The sequence below is a fragment of the Ovis aries genome, chromosome 26 (assembly GCF_016772045.2).
Source record: "Ovis aries strain OAR_USU_Benz2616 breed Rambouillet chromosome 26, ARS-UI_Ramb_v3.0, whole genome shotgun sequence".
Classification (NCBI taxonomy): Eukaryota; Metazoa; Chordata; class Mammalia; order Artiodactyla; family Bovidae; genus Ovis; species Ovis aries.
The window spans coordinates 4,969,543-4,996,003 of NC_056079.1; positions in this window are offsets into that span (position 1 = coordinate 4,969,543).

The following is a 26,461-nucleotide window of genomic DNA, read 5'->3' on the forward strand; positions in this document are numbered from 1 at the left end:
TCTGGAAGATGCCCTGGAGGAGGAAACGGCAACCCACTCCAGGATTCTTGCCTGGAGAATCCCATGGACAGAGGAGCCTGGGGGGCGACAGTCCATAGAATCACAAAGAGTCAGACACGACTGCATGACTAACACACTTACTTCTACATTAAGAATTGTATTGGTCTGCGACAAGTGAATTTCACACACACACACACACACACACACACACACAGAGTTATCTCAGTAATTGGTGTGTTGTTCAGCTGACCAGGGCATGAATCATGTTATTCTCTCACCTGGAAAATCACAGTGACATCTGATCCTGCCAAAATCCTCCGGTCTTCTATCTTCCAAAGTACACACAGTCAAAGACATCTACAGCCCCTCTCCTTTAGCTTTCCCTCTAATGGGTTCCTCAATACTCTGCAAGGGCACTCCGGCCCAAGCTGTGATAAACCCCTCAAAGAGTGTGAAAGTGTTAGTTGCTTAGTTGTATCTGACACTTTTTAACCCCATGGACTGGAGTCTACCAGACTCCTTTGTCTGTGGAATTCTCAGGCATGAATAGTGGAGTGAGATGCCATTCCCTTCTCCAGGGGATCTTCCCAACCCAGGGATCGAACCTGGGAGTCCTATTGTGCATACAAATAATTTATCCTCTGGGCCATCAGGAAAGCTTATTACTCCTATTACTGAGATCAAACGACTGAACATTTAACAGCTTTAATCTCCTGGAGTGGATTGAATTCATCTTCAAGAAATATTCTGGAAAAGACAAAGCTAAAAGAGAAAGAAAAAAATAATTGGCTGACCTCTTGTGCTCACGTGGGTAACTCCCAGAGACTATGGGGGACGGATACCTTGACATTCTTGCTTCTGAATCAGTTCTAGCAACTGACTCTCCTGAGCAACTGTTTCCTCCTGTCACAGGAGGAAACAAAGCATCCTCTTTCTGGTAAGTTTCCGTGAATCACTGAATGAAACACGTAACTGATTTACACTCTGCGCATCACCTCTTCTAGCCACAAGGACACCGCGCAGCCCCTTGGCAGCCACCCACAGGTGTCTGCTCATGTTATGGCTTCTGACCAGAACACAGCGACTTAGCCTGTTCACCTGACAGACACCTCATGCCTTAAGTCTCAGCTGAACCAAGATTTCCTTGAATTAAAGCTTTCCCCGACCTCCTCCTTAGCCAAGTGGAAATGCTCACTTTTTGGCCTACTACAATTAATTTCAGGAATATGTTTGACGATCTTCCCTACTAGGCTAAAAGCATATAAAGATCAAGGGATGTTGTCTAATATAAGACAGACCAGAAACACTAGAAAGTGCACTGGCTTAACTAATGAAGGAAGGAAATCCAGGACGGATGTGTATACGCATGTGCTGCAGCTCTTTGTGGTTTGTTTTCTCCCTATTCAAATATTATTGATAACACATTATCCATTAATTCCTTTCAACAGCAGAAAACAAAATGAAGGGATTGCTACTTGAGCCCCCATATTAAATTTACCTAGTATTTACCCTTGTTAACCGCACACACACAGACACACACATGCACACAAGCTTAAGCTGAACTACCAATAAACAAAATGGACGTGCACTTGCCCTTACTTGTTGAGAAAAAAATGCCAATATCTGAGAGAGGGTGGCATGCAATCAAACCTGTCTTCTTGGGTCCAAAACAATTCTATCTACTTGCTAATTCATCCATCACAGGGAGGAAAAAATTCTGTCATATTTAATCTGTACATCCTCTAAATATAGACATGTGATTTTGAGTAATGCATCTATCTCAGTAAACTGCCATTAGAACCAATAACATGAACGTCTTATGGAGTTTATTAAATGTGATGCTTTGCACGCTTCAGGTCCCAGGCTCACAAAGCTTCAAGAACACTAACTCCTAAATCAAGTAAAAAGGAAGATATTTTCAGCAACTGTCTCATTTATTTTATAATATCTGTTTCAAAAAGAAGCAAGTCCCAACTTAGAAGAATTTGAAGTTAGATTGTTTTACATTGTGATTTGATCTGTTTGTTCCAAATGTTACTACTGTCTAGCATTTTAAAATAAATATTTTATACAGTATACCTATCATATTCCACCTTAATTAAAAATAAAAATTACAATTGACCAAAAGCAATTTCCACCAAAATTATTACAATTTTAAAAAATACCAATTATTTAAAAAGTCATTGACTCCTAATATTAATACCATTTCTTCACTTAAGCAGATTCTGAAATCTGAAAGACTTTCTGAAACTATGTGAAAATAGGAATAAAGTTGGGATTTAGTTAACCTTGATGTCATTTTCACTGTTTTAAAAGGATATCTTTCGTGAAAATTTAGATATTATTAAGCTATCTTATCAGTCTCTAGAATGATTAACTTTGAATGATCTCTACCTTTGGTTCTGTTAAATAATCAAAATATAATGAGGTATGACAGATATTTTTAAATTCCTGTAATTTTAATACATGGCTCATCAAATCTGACAACACCACGGTTTGGCAAGAGACACACCTTCCCATTGTGATGTGTTATTATTGAGAATTGTTTAATATTTTGTCCAATGCATTATAACATGTAACACTGACATAGCAATAACAACACCGAAGAGTTACGTAAGGTCCTCAGAAACCAACTGCAAAAGGGACAGGCGATCTCAGTGCAGACGCCGCTTTGGCCTGAGAGGGCCTGACAAAGCGACAGTGACTTCCCAGAAGCAGAAGCGAGCACGCCAGGAGCCAGCAGAGCCCGCGAGGGTGGGATTCACAAATGCCTCTGGCGGGATGCCAACCTGGCACCTCCTAGGGGTGGCTCAGTTGCAAACCCAAAGAAAGTTCCCACAACAAAAATCCTCTTCCAGCAGAGAAGCAAGAACGGCAGTGAAGCAATTTACTTCAGAAACAATTGCATCTATCGTTTTGAATGTGAGTTTTCGGTCTTAAGCAGCTAACCATGTCTCACGTGCGAGAATTCCGAATAACTGCACAAGCACACTCGGCCTGTATGGACTGCTTTCAAGCCAGAATATCCAAGTATGCTGAGTTCAATAAAGACTAAAACAATACGGCTGACATCTACAAGCAAATAAATGCATAACTCTTAAAAAACAATCTATTTTCTTAAAGTATAAAGAACCATTTTTTAAAAGTAACAACAAAAAAAAAAACTCTACACTGATAATATAGTGATTAGTGAAAAGTGTCGTTATCAGAAAAGTTTAGTACAGTAATCCCTTTAAAGCCCCTAAAGTATAGAAATTCCTTTAAAAACGTCAGTGTGCTTGTTTGTGGGGGTCTATCTGCGGTAATTCTGTAAGAAAGTGCATCATATGTGTTCACAGTTATTGCCGCTGGCTGGTGAAATTAATATTGAATTTGTTTTCTTGTTTTTGCTTAGCTGTATCTTGATTGTTTCTATTTATGAAGTACTATGTATATAATTATACTTTAAACAAGTTAAACCACAGAAAATACTATATAAAATTTTTTAAATAAATAAGGACTGTTTTTAACAGACCGTATGTTTGCATTATTTTTGCATTTAAGTAACTGAGTTACTTTAAAGATCTCTAGCATATTAAAATTACTTTTTGATACTTAAAGTTTAAATTATGTAAGATTTCTCTGGGGATGACGGATTGAGATAGATTTTTTTAAGTGGATACTGTCTTTATAATAATCAAAGATTTACACTTTAAGAGCTAATTGTTTTTGCTACAAATTTGAATGGAAATCTGTCCCAACACAATAGTACCTGTCCATTGCTAACCCAAATTATACAAACGTGATTCTTTATCCTCATTACAGGCATTATTCCTCTGTATTATAATTCAGTGATACCCCAAAGGCAAGCAAGGAGAGTGTATGAGGCATTTGTAACGTGACTACAGTCTAACAGTTTCTAAGTAAAATAAAGACTGCCATCTGGCCAGTAACAGGGACAGAGTCAGTGCCTTTCGCAGACCTCCGTGAGCTGCTCCCCGTATCTTGGACTTCCTTACAGTGTCTGTGTCCCAGAGATACGTGCACTAGCTCCTGGAAAGTGTGTATGGCCAAAAGATTTGAGAATAATTTATGCTGACATGATATCACACAACTGTCACAAGAACTGCCAGAAATGATGCAGACACACACATATCTAACTCACACAGACACAGAGAGGAAAATTATCCCTTCTCTCCATACATTGAGAAAAAGGGAATTTTCACATCCAGTCCTCAAAATAGAGCATCCAATTATCCCCTTTCCTAAAGAGAGACATAGCTACTCAAAGTCCAGGATTTCTATTCTAATCTTCTCCAGAGCCCCACCATTTTGCAACACAAAAGACTTCACGGCTGTCAATTCTAGGAGAGAAGGGAAGCCCCTTACCTTGACTTAAAGGTGATTTATCAACCAAGAAAATAAAGGTGACTACCTGTGTGTGTAGCATCAAGACCACCCACGGTCTCTAATGACTTATCTCCTACTAAAATCTAGCCAGCCCAAGCAATGCTGAACTTTAGGATTAAACAACATGAAATCTACATGGATCCTTAAAGTAGCTTGTCAATTAGTGATTTTTTTTCTACCTCTCCAGTAGTAATGTACAGATGTGAGAGCTGGACTGTAAAGAAGTCTTGAGCACCAAAGAATTGATGCTTTCAACCTATGCTGCTTGAGAAGATTCTTTGAGAGTCCCTTGGACTGCAAGGAGATCAAACCAGTCAATCCTAAGGAAATCAAGCATGAATACTCATTGGAAGGACTGATGATGAAGTTGAAGCTCCAATACTCTGGCCAGTTGATGCGAAGAGCCAACTCACTGGAAAAGTCCCTGATACTGGGGGAAATTGAGAACAAAAGGAGAAGGGGCAACAGAGGATGAGATGGTTAGATAGCATCATCGACTCAACAGATGAGTCTGAGCAGACTCCGAGAGATAGTGAAGGACAGAGGAGCCTGGCAAGCTGCAGTCCGTGGGGTTGCAAAGAGTAGGACACGGCTTAGCAACTGACAACAGCAACACAGTAATAAAGGGAAAAAATCCAAAGGATAAAGTCGAATATAAAGGACTCTTGGCACTGGTACTGGCCAAATATTTAATCACAATTTTGTGAATTAACCAAATAAATAGATTGGAGTGTTGAAGGTCAGTTTCTCTTCCTTCTGTAGATATAAGCATGGCTGAACAGACAGAAAGGCAGGTAGGACTGGAAGAAACAATAAATTCTATGGATACATTAGCCATCATGCCCTTGAAAACTTTAGATGTGGGTACATTCCAAAGAGTGATTTTGAATATTAATTATAACCTTTATTAAAATTTTTAAATTGCATTAATTTTATTCTTACTTCATCAACTGATGTGTAATAGTAGAGTTGCATTTAAGTAAAGCATTTTCTAAATTTATTGAGGAAAGACAAGCTACAGATCTCATTACCTTATTATACTCGTCTTTCCACAATCAAAACATCAACTCCACGAAGCCTGCAATTCACCCTGACATAGATACGAAAGAAATGTCTTCAAAATGCTTAGCATAAGCCTCTCTAAATCCTTCTTAATTAACGTCTGATTTCTATCCTGAGCCCCCAAATTATTAAATTACTTAAATAAAAGATAATATGACTTTTTGAGGATTAAAGCTGTTCTTTGTATTCTTGCCCTAGTTACTAGCCTTCAAGATCATCAATTTATGATTCTGTCTTGAGAGGAAATGCTGTTAAGTCCACAAACAGAGGGTGACATAGATTCTGGTTGGTCAGAGGCAGTCTCATCTTTTCTTTGGGATTTTGGTGTGGGCTTCATCTAGTACATCCTCTTCCTTTCAAAATGACCTGATTAGAATGATAAACCACATGGCCACTTTAACATATATGGTAGGGTTCCTAGGTGAAATCTGGCGAAAGTTTATTGGTCACGGAGATTAGTCATGGAGTTATAGTTCTTCCTAATTTAGGGACAAATGGTGTGACAACGATCTAAAAACACCCCAAAGGAGCTTGCACATTTCATATGGAATGATTCTAGAGACCCTTTCAAGATAAGTGTAGCCTGGGAACATCTTGGGCAAAATACTAATTAAACTGAGCTTTTTCTCCTTGAAAATAAACTTCTAGGATAATTTCAGAAATATTACTAATTTGTATTTTATTCTCTTCATATCTTGCTTCAGAGAAAGGGACACTTGCTCTATTAGAAGGTAGCCTAATAAAACCAGGCTTCTCTGATGATTACCTGAGGTAGGAGGGGAACTTAGCTTAGAACAATTACCCATTTTAAATGGGCCTAACTCCATCTTTCTGTATCTCAGATTTCTAATTGACACAAAATGCTATCTAAATTGCTTAACAAAAATTTTAACTACAAAAAATTTCCTTTCATTACTATTTTTCCTACCAAAATTCAAAATCTCAAACTGATCAAAACCTACTTTTCCAAACTTTTAAATGCATCTTCTACCAAGCCAAATTCCATATAGATGTGCAAAGGTGATCAAGACCACATTAGTCTTTAAGGGATGTTGGGTGAGTGATATCGTAATATTAGCAACTCGCAAATACTTTTTATAAATATTAATATAAATTATGCAATTTCGATTGTAATAGACAAAATAGAAATTATATTTCTCTTGAAAACTATAGACCTACTAAAATTTCCAAGGACTTTGATATACTACTACTTAAAAGAAGTACTGGACTTATAAAGACTTAAAAGTAAGAACAGAAACCATAGAATTCCTAGAAGGGAACACAGATGTAAGACTCTTCAACATAAATCATAGCAACATTTTTTGTATTTGTCTCCTATGGCAAAAAATAAATTAAGCAAAAATTTTAACTAGAATGTAATTAAATTTAAATGCTCTTACACAACAAAGGACACCCCTGACAAAGCGAAACAATACTTACTGAATGGCAGAAAATATCTGCACATGGTGTGACCCATACATACACTCTATTTGTAAACTGCTGTGTATCCAGAAATTTTTTATCTAATTCCTTCCAGTTTTTTAAGAACTTATCTCTTAATATTTTGCTATTTATATTTAATTGCAAAATCAGATAATCATGTTCCCTGCAAATTATTGAATTTGTCTCTTTGTTCTCTTTTTTCATTTTTCTACTCTGTAATTCATGTCCATGTCTTATTACTTTGCCTAGAACTTCTGGTTCTATGTTGAACATTCTTTCCTTGTGCTTGGTGTTGAAAATATTCTTGAAAAATTTTTGGAAATATGGAGTCTAAAATGATTGTACTACACAGGCCCCTTGCTATAGGATACTGTTGTGGTCTCTGTAACATTAATGAAACTGCTTTTCATTTTCAATTTCTGAGAACCTTTATCATGGATAACAAATCAAATACTTTTTCAGCAGGCATTGAGAGGGCTGTCATTCCCTAATTCAACTGATGTGGTAAATTACATTGTAGTATTTTTTGATGTATTTTGATGTAATTTTTCAAGGCACCTATTCATAATCTTGATATTTTCTATTAAAAAAAATTTCCTATCAGTTTTAAGTTTATTGTCACAGGTAACTCTGCTTTTCTTTACCACTCTGAAATTCCATAAGAAAGAAGAATAAGGTCTAACAATATAACACAAGAATCTCAACAGATTATCGTGTGTTTAGTATTTGGAAACTCTTGTCTAGATCGTCCCTCTTTTTATTGATGAGCTATTACAGCTTTTCAAATTATCAAATTTCGTCACTGGGCAACAAGTGAGCCGTGGAGGAACACAGTCCCCAGCGCTCAAGAAGAATGGCCCTGCAATCACCTTCTAAATTCTCACCAATTTTGTGAATATTCATCTCTTCACTCCAGTTGAGGACAGCTCAGAGGAATAATTGTTTGCCAAAAGCAGTTGGAAAATTGTGACTTCTAAATTGGCTATTTCTATGCAAAGTGTTTTGGCCTTTTTAGGAGGCACTGTGTTAGGACTTTCTAATTAACTTCAATTTGCAAATCATAGTTGACTCTAATTTGCAAATTCTATGTATTAATGTGAGTCAAGAATAGTTAATATTAAGTGTTGCCTAATCAGCTTACAAAAATAACAGGAGCGTCATCAACTTGTTATTTATTAATACAAAGAACACTTGGAACTCAGTGTGGTTCCAGCCAAACAATAAATGAAGACAGTCCTGCTTACCAGAGAAGAAACAGAACAGCCCAAACCTCCATCTGCATAAGCCCTTCTCAGGGAGTCATCTGGTTAGAGGCCTGACAGAGGTCCTGCCCGGGAGACAGGCTTGCAGCGGCAGCGATATCCTGTGACCATTCATGCAACAGCTTCGCTCAAGCCTGTCATTATAGCAGACTGTGGCCCTTCTATCCCCATTCACAAAATGCCCGTTTCTAAAATCTAACACACTTTATACATTTCAGTAGCAAGATTTTCAAGGTATCGTCTTCGTCATCATTAATTTATGGACGATTCCTATATGCCAGTCAAAAGGCCAGGAAAGGGAAGGCAGTCCATGTTTATTTACCTTTGTGCCCACTTTCTGATGTTTTTATCCCCTTTGCTGGTTTACAAAATCTTTCAAGGCTGAGACTCTATTTGATTACTTATTTCATTCTTTTTCATTTCTCCAGGCATAGATCAGGAACAGGGTGAGTGTATACTAAATCTGACATAAAAAGATAGTGATGAAGGGATGAAGGGCGTCTGTATACAAAGAGAAAGTCTAGTAAGAACACAAACGATGCTGTAATGGGAGATCGGTGGACAAATAGCAACCAGAGACGTAAGCCCAGAGGACACAGACATGCAAAGGGGAAAAAATGAAAACGCACTGTTGGACAAATTCCTGCATAGATTCCAACTCCTTAAGTTCCAATGAAACTCTCCAATTCTATAAAATAATCTATATTCTAGATAGACTTCTATGGTGATAACAGTATAGCATTACCACAGAATTAGTGTGCTAACATTGAATTTTTGGAAGCAAGTGAATTCTCAATAGTTAACATCCATGAGTATTTTAATTGGTTTGAAGGCTGGTCAGTAGTCAAGAATACAATCCACACTTCATCTTAGACCAAGAATTTTGGTCCAAGAACTTTTACTAATACAGGAGTGAGGAAAGAAGCTATTCTTAATAGAGAGCAAACACTGTCAGTTTCTGTTCATATGCAAGAGATCTTCCCTCTTCGGAAGATAGTGGAAAACCACCCCTTAAAGCCTTTTCAGAATGACAAGGAACACTGAATTGTGCTTTTAGTTTCAACAGCGCCATCTATTGGGGTCCGGCATCTATGTCAGCTGTCAGCCTTCAGGTAGGTTTAACTATTTTGCTGATCATTGTTAATTTACAAATACAGCTGTAAAACATCTTTGGAAGCTAAAATGCGTTATCTCATTTGGAGCGGTAGCGCTCGGCTCAACAATTGTAACTAGTGGTGGGATAAAAGAAAACCATCAGGAAGAGACACGATGAAGTGAAGGAAGCGTATTGATTACAAATGCCACTGAGCTTTCGAGGGCTAACCCCTTCACTCTGTGGACCTTCAGATTTTAGAAGCATTACATCAGCATTCCCACTGCCTCCCACGACTGTGTGTCCTGGGTCTACAACAGCCGTCACAGCAACTGAAATGGCCTCAGAATTCAAATTACTGTGCTCTTTCTAGCCTACCTATTAAATTTACTTTCTTGGCCAGCTGTCTCTGGCCCTAAACCCTTTTCTGAATGTCCTTATTAAGGACACTTATTAATAATGTCCTTAGTAGGTTATCTAGCTAACAATTAGATAATATCCTTAATATTCTATTTATATCAATTTAGAATTACAATAAAATTTTGATAGCTATGTCAAAAGCTTCTGCTTTTCTACACTGTTTGATAGCCAAGAATATCTTCTCTACAAATGATAAGGTCAATCTTTTAAAGGGTTTCCCTGGTGGCTCAGCGGTGAAGAATTTGCTTACAAGGCAGGAGATGCAGGAGACCCGCGTTCGATCCCTGGGTCAGGAATTTCCCCTGGAGGAGGGCATGGCTACCCACTCCAGTATCCTTGCCTGGAGAATCCCATGGACAGAGGAGCCTGGTGGGCTACAGACCATAGGGTCGCCATGAGTTGAACACGACTGAAGCAACTAAGCATACCCACGCTCAATCTTTCAAAAATGTAAGTCAATGACTTTATAACTTTAATGTTTTCTTAGAATCAGCTGCCATTGATACACTAAATATGAATCACAGGTCCTATATTAGTTAAGTATTTATGTTTCCATACCATCAGAAATAGCATCAGAGAGCAGACACAGTACTGAGCACGGCCAGTAGAGGACGCTCTCTCAGTTGATACCAATTCTCTGTTTTTTTTTCTTAGTGAGTGAAGTCGCTCAGTCGTGTCTGACTCTTTGCGATCCCATGAACAGTAGCCCACCAGGCTCCTCCATCCATGGGATTTTTCCGGCAAGAATACTGGAGTGGGTTGCCATTTCCTTCTCTAGGAGATCTTCCCAACCCAGGGATCACCCCAGGTCTCCCGCATTGTAGGCAGACGCTTTACCGTCTGTTAAAAATCTATTTAAACATACTGTCCGCAACCTAAATGGTATACCCGTTTCTAAAGACAAAGATTAAATCCTTTATCATCACATTATTTAACATTTTCGCCAAGATTGTCATCCAGTCATTTAGCCGTAAAAAATGTTGAGGTATACAAATTGAAGCCAGAGAAGCAGTGTAATTCTTTTCAGGTAATATAATTGCATTCCGTATTTCAGGTTTAATTGTGCCCCGTCCCAAAGATATGTTGAAGTCCTAACCCTCAGTACCGCAGAACGTGACCTTGGTCATAAGTGGAGTTCTGCATATGTATTAACAGCTAGCTGAGATGAGGAGTGGAATGGGCCCCAATAATATGAAGAGAGAGGAGCCCAGGGGAGAAAGCCCACGTGAGGATGAAGGCAGCGAAAACTAGGCAGGCGAACGATGCAGAAGCTGCAACTCGGCAATGCAGAAATGGAGGTTTCCCTAAGATCCTACCAAGAAGCACCGAGTTTCTGGACCAGGAGCATTTAGCTATGAACTTGGAGGCATAGTATCAAGGCACAGCATCTGAATCCAGTTATGAAGATTTTCGAGACTTGCTTTCATCCCCAGCGTTATCAGTGCCTGGCTGCTTTCTGCCAGCCTCATCCAGGTCCATCCAGAATCAGAGGGACTCGCTGAAGAAATCTCTGAACAGCTTTTTCCTGATGTCCTGAGCCTCTGACTGCTTAGCCCACATGGTTCAGCAGAGGTCAGAGTGGGGGCCCTAAGGCCCTCTTCCTCTTTCACCAAATCTAACCTGAGACTGGACTTCAACCTTCTCCAGGAAACGTTTCAGAGGACTTCCCTCTCAGAACAAGTGCTTTGTGTCACGCCCTTCATTACTCATTCACTGCCGCAGCCTGCATTCCAATTCCACCTCCTGTGGATTAGTGATCTCTCTCAACTAAACTGAAAGTTATTTGAAGACAGAGTGAGGCCGTGTATTTATTCTGTATCCCTTGGGAATCCTGAGAGGACAGAAAACAAACCTGAGGAATATTCTCAAAAAAGAGCACAAAAAAGCAGAATGAATCACGGATTCAGTGACCGTCCAAAAGCAGAACGTTTTATCTGTGTCACGATAGCCTTTTCTGGTCTTCACAGATAAACACAGAGACAAGGTAACGGGATACTCCGCTGGCTTGTGATCAGAGAGCAGTGATCACCTCATTGTGTCTTGGGCGGCTTCCCCGATAAAACACCAGGAAGATGCAGGCTTCCAGCCTACGAGAGCGGGTCTCCGTGACAGCGCTGATGATGGCTTTGTATCTGAATCCATTCACCTCCCCACACAGTTGGAGATGAGTGCATCTTACATAAGTCATTTTAAAAGCTATTTAAATCCGGCCAGTTTCCACAGCCAAGAAAGCAATAAGACAAAGTGATGGTAACAGACAGATAGCGCACGGGTGGACTCCCAGGAGAGAAGGTATCCAACTTTCTCAGTGGAATTCTGATGGGTTTCCAGCCTCACTCTCTGTGTTGTCATTAAGACAAGGCTGCAGAAAAGAAAGGCAGGGAGTAGCAGGCTGAGTTGGAAATGATTGTTCGGGCTTCAAGGAGGCAGCCTGAAAATCGGAATACTCCTGTGGTTGTCAGAAACTGACTCCTTTCCAGTCAGCTCATATTAAAGGGGAGTCACTGGGGTACTGAGACCTGAAGGAATACTTTAGCGGGGGGGGAAGGGAAAATAGAATAGAGCAGTGAATACTGAGAAGCTGGTTCTGGTAATGTTTTTCCTTTGGCTCTCATTTTCTCTATGGCTTTTCCGTAGCATCTGATACTCATCTCTTTACCAGCCACATTCAGTGAGTGGTACTCACACTGCCAGCACCTCCAGCCCAGACAAACCTGCTGGGCACGCACGTCTCCCCTTTCAGATACACTCGTGTTGAAACACCTCCAGAGGTTTCTTAGGATTCCCACCAGGGAAAAGTGAATACCTCCTTGTATCTAAGGCATTTTACAACCCTCTTTTCCTCTTTCTAGTTATCCTAAAGCTTTGCAACATCAAAAGAATCTCCTCTTAATCAAAAGACTGAGAACCCCAGCCAGAGGCTGCTGACCCCAAAGATATAAGAAAGAGCGTCCTGGCAGGAAAGGTTGTTAAACGTCAAAATGATTTAGCAATGAAGGCTGTGGAATCAGCTCCCCTGCAAACCTTCACATCGAGGATAAATCAGGTCCCCGCAGAACTGCTGACACCAGGTGACTTCTGAACAGGCAGGGTAGACTAGTTCCAATGCCAGAAATTAACTAGCACGAAAAACTGTCAATGGTCAAACAGCCAGTTCTTTCCAGTCCTGGCAATGGGTTTATTCACCAACTTAAAAGAACTCATTGGTGTTAAACCTCAGCCTGACTTTAGCACTTTACAAATGATCTTTTCAGACCAGACTACATCTTTTACTCAGAGAGATGATCTTATCTCTCATGGAATTTACCCAATGTCTTCATCTGTGTGGGCTCTAGGAGACCAAAAGGCATGCAAACCCACCCAGTTCTGTGGGACCTCTTAAACAAGTCAGTGCAACTAGTTGGCTCCATTGAGAGTGGAGAAAAAAAGGTCATTACTAATTTACTTAAAGAATTGCTTCTTTTCAGAGTTTCTGAGAAGTGGAAACCATTAGTTAATGACTTGGTATATAATTAAGGAAACCATTACTTAATAAATCGGTATATAATTAATAGGGCCTCAAGGGGGCAGAGTGGTAAAGAATCCACCTGCCAATTCAGGAGACACAGGAGATGCAGTTTTGATCCCTGGGTCAGGAAGACCCCCTGGAGAAGGGAATGGCAACCCACTCCAGTATTCTTGCTGGAGAATCCCTGGGGGGGCTACAGTCTATGGGGTTGCAAAGAGTCAGACGTGACTGAGCATGCACTGAGCATATGATTAATAAAGTGTGAACAAGGATACTTGTTCCTTACTACCTTGAAGAATCAAAGATAAACACATTAGGCTCCGATGTTGCCTCCAACAGGCTGAGAAGACATGCAATCCAAGAACTGATTCATTACACTTAACAAGCAGAGGGGCTTCGGTTATGATAATCCAAATGTTAGCAGGACTGAAACACAGGGCATTTGAGAGGATCTCCCATTAGTTCTTCACAAGACCTAAATCATACTTTCAAGGTGAAAGTGTTATAGGCACTCAGTTATAGGACACTTTCGACTCTCTGGAACCCCATGGACTGCAGTCTCCCAGACTCCTCTGTCCATGGAATTCTCCAACAAGAATACTGGAATGGGTAGCCATTCCCTTCTCCAGGGGATCTTCATGACCCAGGGATTGAACCCAGGTCTCCTGCACTGCAGGCGGATTCTTTACCATCTGAGCCACCAGGGAACTTGACTTCTTACCAAACTTTGGTCTTATTTTCTCAAGAATATGTTCAATTGGGGTACTTCAGGAAACTGTACTTTCTTTATAGACACAAACCTTTCATCAGGCTCAAGTATGTCTCTGCTCTCCTAACCTAGAGAAGTGAAATGGACCACAAGCCCCTAAACTGATAATATTAAGTTACACCTAAATGATCCCATTTTTCTTACTTTCTACAAGACCTCACCTTAGTCCCAGGTATTGCATCCAACTGAAGGCACCAGTGATGGGAAAAAAAAAGAGAGCTATCCTAAACTTTTCCATAAAGAAATAGAGTTTATAGTTTATTATCTCAATCATTATAATAAGGGCTTATGATTTATTCACAATCAGAAAGACAGTAAGGGGTGAAACCAGACTATAAATAATTTTTCCTTCAATCATGTCAGAGTATATCCCAAAGTTCTAGATGGTTTTGGTTTTGTTTTGCTTGCATTTTTTTAATGTCTAAAGCCATCTTGTCTCATAAATACTTTCTGTAACTATTTGTGGAGTGCATGTGAAGAGCAGAGAAATATGGAGGAAGTTAAGATGAAAACCCACCATCAAATACTCAATATTGTGTCCACTGTATGCCATGCTTCTATTTTTAATCCGTGAAGATATTTATAAATAATAATTAACACAGTGGGAGTGACCTTGTCTCTTGCACAACATTTCTCTTCCCTTATAATAATTTCTATCTGATCATTGTGTTTGGTTTCTTCCCATTCCTCTGAATTCTTCAGTTTTCCCATAAAATCGTCACTCTAAAACCCACAATCAATTTTGCCATCCCACATCCTTAAAGCCTCTCACCGCCTCTTCACTGCCATCAGAATAAAATCCCAGTCCCTTCACATGGGGCGCAAGATCCATAGCAACGCGGCCCTAAATCACCTTCCCATCCTGACCCCTCACCGTCTCTTCTCTTGTGCAAAACTACACCAAGTGTTTCACACTTCCCTCGGCATAGTGTGCCACTTTAAAATTCTACATGTGTATCCAATCTAGAATGCCCCAGCTTTTAGCACCTGGAATAATTCTCTTTTTCTCAATGGTCCAAATCAAATATTACTTATTTCATCATGGTTTTTCTAATTCCTATAAGCAGAGCTCATTTCTCATAGCTCTGGCTACTTCCTTCTGGTCCATATGCTTTTTCCCCAGTAAACTTCCCTTATTAAATCATGGACTTAACACAGTGGCTGGGATTGGGGAGGGATAAACAGGCAGAACACAGAGGGTTTTTAAGGCAGTGACGCTATGCTGTAAGACATAGTAATGGCAGATATATGTTACAGTATATTTGTCCAAACACATCAAGAGTGAACCCTAAGGTAAACTAGAGACTTGGGGTGATGACGATGTGTCAATGGAGGTTCATGAACTACAACTGATCATCAGTTGAAGGATGCTGGAAAGCGGGGAGGCTGCGCGTGTGTGGGGAGAGAGGATATATGGGAAATCTCTTTGCCTTTCCCTCAATTTTGCCATGATTCTTAAAGGCTCTAACAAATTATCTCAATAAAAAGCCATGATATTGACTGAACACTGTGTGTGCGTGTGCACACATCCGTGTACACACGCATGTTTATCTTAGACATACAGTCCTACTGGCCCTGTGGCAGGCACCGGCGACAGTCTGACACTGTAGACATGCGCCATGCCTTAGAGAGTCCTACCGTGATCCCCACCAAGGCTCATGCCCCCAGACTAAAATGCTCTCACAGCAGCATCTTCATCGAGAGCTGGCACTGTACTTGCAACGGATTGGTCTTTGCCCAGACACACTATGGTTTTTTGAAAGAACATACACACAGTTTCTGCAATTATATTCAGGAGAAGAGTCATTTGTATGTTTGATTTCTGCTGTGTGTTCACTGTTCGAAGGTACTGCAAAGCAAACACAACAAAAAATGTCATTGAGATGTTTAGAAAAAAGAGAGACTCTCATGACAAAATTTCCTTCGAAAGATTACTCGGAAGGAGAAAGCCATAAAGCGTCAGTTCCAGACACCCAGGACGACGTGGCAGTGTCCAGGTAAGTGATACGGACAGAAATCTCCAGAGGGCGCCACGGAGGCCCCATGTTCCCATCACCATTCTAGCCTCTGCCTCTGGGAAGAGTGAGGCGCGAACCCAGATCTTGGGGTTTAAGGTAGGGCCTTTTCTAAGCTACATGAATTCATCTTCATGCAAAGAAGATGAATTTTCCAAAAAAGGCAAAGTGTACTGAGATAAGCAGGATGAATTTTCTCCAGGATCAAAGGCTTTGATAGGTAAACTCAGTTTAATTTACTCCAAGGAGCACAGAAGCTACAAAGGTGAATAAAATCCATTGTCAATCTGGTGGTGATTTATGATCCACGGGGAAAGTCGATCTTATTAATTGGTAGTTTTATACAATGCGGCAGAAGGCTTTGAGAAAGGCTTGCATTTTAAACTCAAAACTAGTTTACAGATTCCTGCCATGAGGTAAAATAATTCAGGAGCAGCTAAGTAAGAGTACTTTCTATGTAATCTGACAGTAGAGCTGGGCCATTTTATTTCTTAGAATTATATTGAGAAGTGAGTTCTTAATGAAGCAGACAGAGCCTCAGTAAGATTGTCTGTCTACAATCAAACTCTTTATTCAAATGTGTATTCTCAAGTAAGAATAATAATATCAATTCAGATTTATTATATGAGATATTACAAAATAATACAAAACATATGAATTGTGTGTTTTCTAAAAAAAAATTGTCACAAGGCAAAAAGGAATAGAAGTTCCATGCCATCTACCTGTCTATCCACCTAAACACAATTTTGAATGAAGCAAATATCTCAGACAGCTATAGTGCTACTTAAGGGTGTTAGTGAAGTGAAGTGAAAGTCACTCAGTCGTGTCCGACTCTTTGCGACTCCATGGACTGACGGCTACCAGGCTCCTCAGCAGACAGTCCATGGAGTTTTTCAGGCAAGAGTACTGGAGTGGGTTGCCATTTCCTTCTCCACGGGATCTTCCCAACCCAGGGATTGAACCCATGTCTCCCGCATTGCAGGCAGATGCTTTACCATCTAAGCCACAGGGAATCCCTGTTAGGAAGGGTGTTAGAGCCCTTAGTAAACAAACTTTTATTTAGTTTTGTTCATATTGCTTATTCACAAAGATTTAAAGCTTTCAAATACCAAAATGCTTTCTGACAATCAAAATTTGTCAGTTATAATGATACAGTGGTAATAACTCTGTAAAGGACAGTCTACGATAGTCTAGCATAGATTTTCTGGAGGGAGGTGGGAGGGGGGTTCAGGATTGGGAACTCATGTACACCCGTGGCAGATTCATGTTGATGTATGGCAAAACCAATACAGTATTGTAAAGTAAAATAAAGTAAAATTTAAAAAAAAGACAGTCTACTTTATGTACAAGAAAATAGAATATACACCTACAGATGACAACTAGAATAACCATGGTACACATCTGTTCTTTGTGAAGAGATTCAATACATAGAATTATTGTCATAGCTCTTTAACTATACTTTGTAGCTTATAAAATACTTTCACATACATTAATTGATTAATTTTTTTAAGAACTAGAAGTAATATCTTCAAAACTATGAAAACTGAACTGTAAAATCAATACATGGTAGACTGTCTCGAAAGATTATCTTACAGTCAAAAAATTTTTCTGGCAGAAACAAAAATAGTCATGATATGAGTTACCATATAGAGAGTATAAGCTGTTATCTTGGTGACTTACCAAAGGCCATACTATTTCCCACTGTGTCCACATCCAGCTACAGAATCCTCATAGGATGCTTCAGCAGCCCTGGCTAATAGGATTATGAGAGTCAAGACTCAAGTCTCATCTAGATGAGACTCATTACCATCTTAGATTAGGATGAAGCAAAAGACCAAAAAAAAGACGACAACAAAACCCTTTTTCAGTTTGCACAGTGATCTCAGTATAGGAAAAACAAAGTGCCAGCATTTCTAGACCTACAGAGAAGAAAGCTCCCACAAGAGCAGAAAGGCTGGGCTTCCCCCCGACCAGGGGCATACCCAAACCACAACTACTTACAGAGCAGCTCTATGACAAGTGACCTGAAGACCAGCAGAAAGGCGTTCCACAAGTAAAGATACATCAAGAAGGAACCATGATGCAATAGCCTAGGAGAAAAATCCTGGCTTTTCCGGAAAAAAGAGAAGACCCTAATCAGAGAAGCTCTGATCCTGTGAAGTGCTCCCGGATCAGAGTTGATGGAAGATGGAGAAACGGAGGTAACTGCGTGGCTGTGTCTTCATACACATGAGACCAAAGCAAAGAACGCGGCTGGACTCAAGCAGAGAGGCACCTTGCACACAGAGCGATCCGCTGCTACACGTGCCACCTACACTGCGGAAGAGACGGGCTGTGAGGGACACTGTCCAGAATGAGGCTGTAGAAACGCAATCAGCGCCTTCAGTTCAGTTCAGTCCAGTCCCTCAGTCCTCTCTGACTCTTTGCAACCCCATGCACGCCAGGCCTCCCTGTCCATCACCAACTCCCGGAGTTCACCCAAACTCATGTGCATCGAGTCAGTGATGCCATCCAGCCACCTCATCCTCTGTTGTCCCCTTCTCCTACCCTCAGTTTTTCCCAGCATCAGGGTCTTTTCTAATGAGTCAACTCCTCGCATCAGGTGGCCAAAGTATTGGAGTTTCAGCTTTAGCATCAGTCCTTCCAGAGAACACCTGGGACTGATCTCCTTTAGGATGGACTGGTTGGATCTCCTTGCAGTCCAAGGGACTCTCAAGAGTCTTCTCCAACACCACAGTTCAAAAGCATCAACTCTTTGGCTCTCAGCTTTCTTCACAATCCAAGTCTCACATCCATACATGACCACTGGAAAAACCATAGCCTTGACTAGACAGACCTTTGTTGGCAAAGTAATATCTCTGCTTTTTAATATGCTGTCTAGGTTGGTCATAACTTTCCTTCCAAGGAGCAAGCGTCTTTTAATTTCATGGCTGCAATCACCATATGCAGTGATTTTTGGCAGGACTTAATTCAAGTTGAAAACTGGAAAACAGATGTAATTGAAAAGAAGTGTTCCCCCTACATGACAAACCAGAGGAGTGGGTTTGTATCCATTGCAGCTGACTTTAATGACATTCAACTAACAACATGGAAGAAGAAGGCCAGGAAAATTAGGGTTACAATTCAAATTTGTACAGAATTTAATGACACACAACTGCAGAGACTTTTCAAAGAGGGAATTTCTTACTCTACAAGGAGCTTTCTTGCATGTGTTCATGGTCCATATTAAAGAATAAAGATGACATCAATAAGTTTTTTAAAAATAATAAGATAATAATAATTAGCTATCAATGATAGCTAACTTTTATTGAGAACTTCTCTGTGCTTCTATGAAGCATTTCACTTGAAACTCATAATTAATCTCTGAGGTAGATAATTATTGCTCATCCACGTACAAATAAAAAAACAAAATTACTGACAACTTGTCAAAGGCTAGTAAGCGTGGCAAGGTTCTTTTAGGTAATAGTTTCTATACCACAGTGGAAATGTCTCCTTATGCCCTAGACACAGTTTTTTAATTGCATTTTATTTTTAATTGGAGGATAATTACTTTATGATATTGTGGTGGTTTCTGCCATACATCAACATGAATCAGCCATAGATATACATAAGTCCCCACCCTCCTGACTCTCCCTCCCACCTCCCACCCCGTCCCACCCTTCTAGGTTGTCACAGAGAATCAGGTACGAGTTCAGTGCATCATGCAGCAAATTCCCACTGGCTCTCTGCCCTAGACATAATTAATGGCAGAGTTCCTAATCTTACAAGGTTAACATGAAGAAACGCTATTCCTTTGCTTTATTTCATTATTATTATTATCTTTTAATATTAGGGTCTTACTACATTTGATTGTGATATACTTTCCTCTGAGCCCCACTTAAAAAGGAAAACATTTTTTTCCTCAATTTATTTACCCACAGCAGATTTCGGAACCCTAATCCCTAAGGGTGAGATGGAGTCACTGTAGTAAGAGTATATTCTTCAGAATCTGGAGCAGTGAGAACCATACACTTCCCACCTGTGCTGAGCAGATCTAAGGTAGTTGGGGCTGTGGACCCTGCCTGGTGTTTCTTTAGTGAACAGCAGGAACACCAATTGTGTGGTAGTTTGAGCCTTCTTTGGCATTGCCTTTCTTTGGAATTGGAATGAAAACGGACCTTTTCCAGTCCTGTGGCCACTGCTGAGTTTTCCAAATTTGCTGGCATATTGAGGGCAGCACTTTCACAGCATCATCTTTCAGAATTTGAAATAGCTTCACTGGAATTCCATCACCTCCACTAGCTTTGTTTGTAGTGATGCTTTCTAAGGCCCACTTGACTTCACCTTCCAGGATGTCTGGCTCCAGGTGAGTGATCACACCATCGTGATTCTCTTGGTCATGAAGATCTCTTTTGTACAGTTCTTCTGTGTATTCTTGCCACCTCTTCTTAATATCTTCTGCTTCTGTTAGGTCCAGACCATTTCTGTCCTTTATTGAGCCCATCTTTGCATGAAATGTTCCCTTGGTATCTCTAATTTTCTTGACAAGATCTCTAGTCTTTCCCATTCTGTTGTTTTTCTCTATTTATTTGCATTGATCGCTGAGGAAGGCTTTTTTCTCTTCTTGCCATTCTTTGGAACTCTGCATTCAGATGCTTCTATCTGTCCTTTTCTCCTTTGCTTATTGCTACTCTTCTTTTCACAGCTATTTGTAAGGCCTCCTCAAACAACCATTTTGCTTTTTCACATTTCTTTTCCATGGGGATGGTCTTGATCCTGTCTCCTGTACAACGTCACTAACCTAAGTCCATAGTTCATCAGGCACTCTATCTATCAGATCTAGTCCCTTAAATTGCACTCATCTCATATGCTAGTAACGTAATGCTCAAAATTCTCCAAGCCAGACTTCAGCAATATGTGAACTGTGAACTTCCAGATGGTCAAACTGGTTTTAGAGAAGGCAGAGGAACCAGAGATCAAATTGCCAACATCCACTGGATCATCAAAAAAGCAAGAGAGTTCCAGAAAAACATCTATTTCTGCTTTACTGACTATGCCAAAACCTTTGACTGTGTGGATCACAAGAAACTGTAGAAAATTCTGAAAGAGATGGGAATACCAGACCACCTGACCTGCCTCTTGAGAAACCTATATGCAGGTCAGGAAGGAACAGTTAGAACAGGACATGGAACAATAGACTGGTTCAAAATAGGAAAAGGAGTACGTCAAGGCTGTATATTGTCACCCTGCTTATTTAACTTCTATGCAGAGTACATCATGAGAAACACTGGGCTGGAAGAAGCGCAAGCTGGAATCAAGATTGCCAGAAGAAATATCAATAACCTCAGATATGCAGATGACACCACCCATATGGCAGAAGGTAAAGAACAAAAAACCTTCTTGATGAAAGTGAAAGTGGAAAGTGAAAAAATTGGCCTAAAGCTCAACATTCAGAAAACGAAGATCATGGCATCTGGTCCCATCACTTCATGGGAAATAGATGGGGAAACAGTGGAAACAGTGTCAGACTTTATTTTGGGGGGCTCCAGAATCACTGCAGATGGTGACTGCAGCCATGAAATTAAAAGACACTTATTCCTTGGAAGAAAAGTTATGACCAACCTAGATAGCATATTCAAAAGCAGAGACATTACTTTGCCAACAAAGGTCCATCGAGTCAAGGCTATGGTTTTTCCTGTGGTCAAGTATGGATGTGAGAGCTGGACTGTGAAGAAAGCTGAGCGCTGAAGAATTGATGCTTTTGAAATGTGGTGTTGGAGAAGACTCTTGAGAGTCCCTTGGACTGCAAGGAGATCCAACCAGTCCATTTTTTTTTTTATTTTTTTATTTTATTTTATTTTATTTTATTTTTTTTTTTTTTTAGTTTTTTATTTTTTAAATTTTAAAATCTTTAACTCTTACATGCATTCCCAAACATGAACCCCCCTCCCACCTCCCTCCCCATAACATCTTTCTGGGTCATCCCCATGCACCAGCCCCAAGCATGCTGCATCCTGCGTCAGACATAGACTGGTGATTCAATTCACATGATAGTATACATGTTAGAATGGCATTCTCCCAAATCATCCCACCCTCTCCCTCTCCCTCTGAGTCCAAAAGTCCGTTATACACATCTGTGTCTCTTTCCCTGTCTTGCATACAGGGTCGTCATTGCCATCTTCCTAAATTCCATATATATGTGTTAGTATACTGTATTGGTGTTTTTCTTTCTGGCTTACTTCACTCTGTATAATCGGCTCCAGTTTCATCCATCTCATCAGAACTGATTCAAATGAATTCTTTTTAACGGCTGAGTAATACTCCATTGTGTATATGTACCACAGCTTTCTTATCCATTCATCTGCTGATGGACATCTAGGTTGTTTCCATGTCCTGGCTATTATAAACAGTGCTGCGATGAACATTGGGGTACATGTGTCTCTTTCAATTCTGGTTTCCTCGGTGTGTATGCCCAGAAGTGGGATTGCTGGGTCATAAGGTAGTTCTATTTGCAATTTTTAAGGAATCTCCACACTGTTTTCCATAGTGGCTGTACTAGTTTGCATTCCCACCAACAGTGTAGGAGGGTTCCTTTCTCCACACCCTCTCCAGCATTTATTGCTTGCAGATTTTTGGATCGCAGCCATTCTGACTGGTGTGAAGTGGTACCTCATTGTGGTTTTGATTTGCATTTCTCTAATAATGAGTGATGTTGAGCATCTTTTCATGTGTTTGTTAGCCATCCGTATGTCTTCTTTGGAGAAATGTCGATTTAGTTCTTTGGCCCATTTTTTGATTGGGTCGTTTATTTTTCTGGAGTTGAGCTGCAGAAGTTGCTTGTATATTTTTGAGATTAGTTGTTTGTCAGTTGCTTCATTTGCTATTATTTTTCCCATTCAGAAGGCTGTCTTTTCACCTTGCTTATATTTTCCTTTGTTGTGCAGAAGCTTTTAATTTTAATTAGATCCCATTTGTTTATTTTTGCTTTTATTTCCAGAATTCTGGGAGGTGGATCATAGAGGATCCTGCTGTGATTTATGTCTGAGAGTGTTTTGCCTATGTTCTCCTCTAGGAGTTTTATAGTTTCTGATCTTACATTTAGATCTTTAATCCATTTTGAGTTTATTTTTGTGTGTGGTGTTAGAAAGTGATCTAGTTTCATTCTTTTACAAGTGGTTGACCAGTTTTCCCAGCACCACTTGTTAAAGAGATTGTCTTTACTCCATTGTATATTCTTGCCTCCTTTGTCAAAGATAAGGTGTCCATATGTGTGTGGATTTATCTCTGGGCTTTCTATTTTGTTCCATTGATCTATATGTCTGTCTTTGTGCCAGTACCATACTGTCTTGATGACTGTGGCTTTGTAGTAGAGCCTGAAGTCAGGCAAGTTGATTCCTCCAGTTCCATTCTTCTTTCTCAAGATTGCTTTGGCTATTCGAGGTTTTTGTATTTCCATACAAATCTTGAAATTATTTGTTCTAGTTCTGTGAAAATGTGGCTGGTAGCTTGATAGGGATTGCATTGAATTTGTAAATTGCTTTGGGTAGTATACTCATTTTCACTATATTGATTCTTCCAATCCATGAACATGGTATATTTCTCCATCTATTAGTGTCCTCTTTGATTTCTTTCATCAGTGTTTTATAGTTTTCTATATATAGGTCTTTAGTTTCTTTAGGAAGATATATTCCTAAGTATTTTATTCTTTTCGTTGCAATGGTGAATGGAATTGTTTCCTTAATTTCTTTTCTACTTTCTCATTATTAGTGTATAGGAATGCAAGGGATTTCTGTGTGTAGAGACTAATGAAAATGAAAACACAACAACCCAAAACCTGTGGGACACTATAAAAGCAGTGCTAAGAGGAAAGTTCATAGCAATACAGGCATACCTCAAGAAACAAGAAAAAAGTCAAATAAATAACCTAACTCTACAACTAAAGCAACTAGAAAAGGAAGAGTTGGAGAACCCCAGAGTTAGTAGAAGGAAAGAAATCTTAAAAATTAGGGCAGAAATAAATGCAAAAGAAACAAAAGAGACCATAGCAAAAATCAACAAAGCCAAAAGCTGGTTCTTTGAAAGGATAAATAAAATTGACAAACCATTAGCCAGACTCATCCAGAAGCAAAGAGAGAAAAATCAAATCAATAAAATTAGAAATGAAAATGGAGAGATCACAACAGACAACACAGAAATACAAAGGATCATAAGAGACTACTATCAGCAGTTGTATGCCAATAAAATGGACAACGTGGAAGAAATGGACAAATTCTTAGAAAAGTACAATTTTCCAAAACTGAACCAGGAAGAAATCGAAAATCTTAACAGACCCATCACAAGCACGGAAATTGATACTGTAATCAGAAATCTTCCAGCAAACAAAAGCCCAGGTCCAGATGGCTTCACAGCTGAATTCTACCAAAAATTTCGAGAAGAGCTAACACCTATCCTCCCCAAACTCTTCCAGAAAATTGCAGAGGAAGGTAAACTTCCAAACTCATTCTATGAGGCCACCATCACCCTAATACCAAAACCTGACAAAGATGTCACAAAAAAAGAAAACTACAGGCCAATATCTCTGATGAACATAGATGCAAAAATCCTCAACAAAATTCTAGCAATCAGAATCCAACAACACATTAAAAGATCATACACCATGACCAAGTGGGCTTTATCCCAGGGATGCAAGGATTCTTCAATATCCGCAAATCAATCAATGTAATTCACCACATTAACAAATTGAAAAATAAAAACCATATGATTATCTCAATAGATGCAGAGAAGGCCTTTGACAAAATTCAACATCCATTTATGATAAAAACTCTCCAGAAAGCAGGAATAGAAGGAACATACCTCAACATAATAAAAGCTATCTATGACAAACCCACAGCAAACATTATCCTCAATGGTGAAAAATTGAAAGCATTTCCCTAAAGTCAGGAACAAGACAAGGGTGTCCACTTTCACCGCTACTATTCAACATAGTTCTGGAAGTTTTGGCCACAGCAATCAGAGCAGAAAAAGAAATAAAAGGAATCCAAATTGGAAAAGAAGAAGTAAAACTCTCACTGTTTGCAGATGACATGATCCTCTACATGGAAAACCCTAAAGACTCCACCAGAAAATTACTAGAGATCATCAATGAATATAGTAAAGTTGCAGGATATAAAATCAACACAAAGAAATCCCTTGCATTCCTATACACGAATAATGAGAAAGTAGAAAAGAAATTAAGGAAACAATTCCATTCACCATTGCAACGAAAAGAATAAAATACTTAGGAATATATCTACCTAAAGAAACTAAAGACCTATATATAGAAAACTATAAAACACTGATGAAAGAAATCAAAGAGGACACTAATAGATGGAGAAATATACCATGTTCATGGATTGGAAGAACCAACCAGTCCATTCTGAAGGAGATCAACCCTGGGATTTCTTTGGAAGGAATGATGCTGAAGCTGAAACTCCAGTACTTTGGCCACCTCATGTGAAGAGTTGACTCATTGGAAAAGACTCTGATGCTGGGAGTGATTGGGGGCAGGAGGAGAAGGGGACGACAGAGGATGAGATGGCTGGATGGCATCACCGACTCGATGGACGTGAGTCTGAGTGAACTCTGTGAGTTGGTGATGAACAGGGAGGCCTGGTGTGCTGCGATTCATGGGGTCGCAAAGAGTCAGACATGACTGAGCGACTGAACTGAACTGAAGTGAACTGAGGAATGCCAAGGTGTCAGAATTACAAGCATTTGCTTTCACGCTATTTCAGCTAAATATCTTTACTCTGATACTCACATAGTAATCCTAATTTCACATGGAATTTAGCTTACCATGTAATATTTCAAACTGTCAGGAGATCCCAAAAAGCACAGCAATTTTCCAGCTATCTTATTTTATCTATCTGGGGAGCTCTGAAGAGACTAGGAAAGACTGAGCTTCTACACTTAGAAGGCAAAGAGTCGACAGTCAGACCCTGACATTTCAAGATGTCTCTTGGGGGCAACCAGGACACCTCATTGTGTGTATGTCTCTTCCTCCCACCTGATTTCTGTCCTTTATAGGAAGGGATTTGTTGCCTTATCACTGGTGATTTAAAAAAAAAAAAAAGACAAGGTAAATCTCCTGTCATGTTCAGTTCTAGGATTCTATAGTATATCGTGTAGATGAAGAAAAATTCCTAGACTATAAGCCATAACATAAATCACCTAATGATTGAATGTGTGCCCAGTCATATCCAACCCTGTGACCCCATGGACTATAGCCACCAGGCTCCTTTGTCCATGGGATTCTCCAGGCAAGTATACTGGAGCGGGCTGCCACGCCCTCCTCCAGGGGATTTTCTTGACCCAGGGACCCAGGGATCAAACCCATGTCTCTTGTGTCTCCTACTTTAGCAAGCAGAGTCTTTATCATTAGCACCATCTGGGAAGCCCAGTGAAAAAAATACATAGCCTAAATGTTCATTTCACCCACCCGAGACGTCCTCTCAGAGTATACGATGTAAAAAGAACTCTACT